The sequence below is a fragment of the Penaeus monodon genome, chromosome 15, assembly GCF_015228065.2.
Source record: "Penaeus monodon isolate SGIC_2016 chromosome 15, NSTDA_Pmon_1, whole genome shotgun sequence".
In the NCBI taxonomy this organism is placed as follows: domain Eukaryota; kingdom Metazoa; phylum Arthropoda; class Malacostraca; order Decapoda; family Penaeidae; genus Penaeus; species Penaeus monodon.
The window spans coordinates 28,514,267-28,514,569 of record NC_051400.1 but is presented as its reverse complement, the minus strand read 5'-3'; the positions used below and the strand labels follow the sequence as shown (position 1 = coordinate 28,514,569).

Sequence of the window (303 nt, the reverse complement as noted above, 5' to 3'; positions counted from 1 at the left end):
GCAGACGTTTAGTTGTGTCTGAGTGCTTTTATTTGTACTGTTATTTTGTTTCTCGGACTCGTATTTACAAATTTGTCTCTTTGAATCGTATTTACAAATGAACAGCCAAAACGTTTGAGATTCATTGTAAGTGATGTACCGTGTACATTTCTATGACATACATATATCTATACATTTATAAATTCTTTAGTATAAGAGAAATCTAATTCATCATATGTTGTACTTAAGCACATTAAGAAACTTTTGTTGTACTGTCATTTATAACAAGAAACTTTAGGACACATATACACACACATTAACATG

At 29.7% G+C, this 303-nt stretch overlaps 1 protein-coding gene across 1 annotated transcript in view; it reads left to right on the top strand.

Moving 5' to 3' along the window:
• The window catches only part of LOC119581912 (collagen alpha-1(III) chain-like), a 30,845-nt gene that overhangs the window by 29,578 nt on the left and 964 nt on the right, over positions 1-303 (top strand). The gene's annotated exons all lie outside the window — the stretch shown is intronic.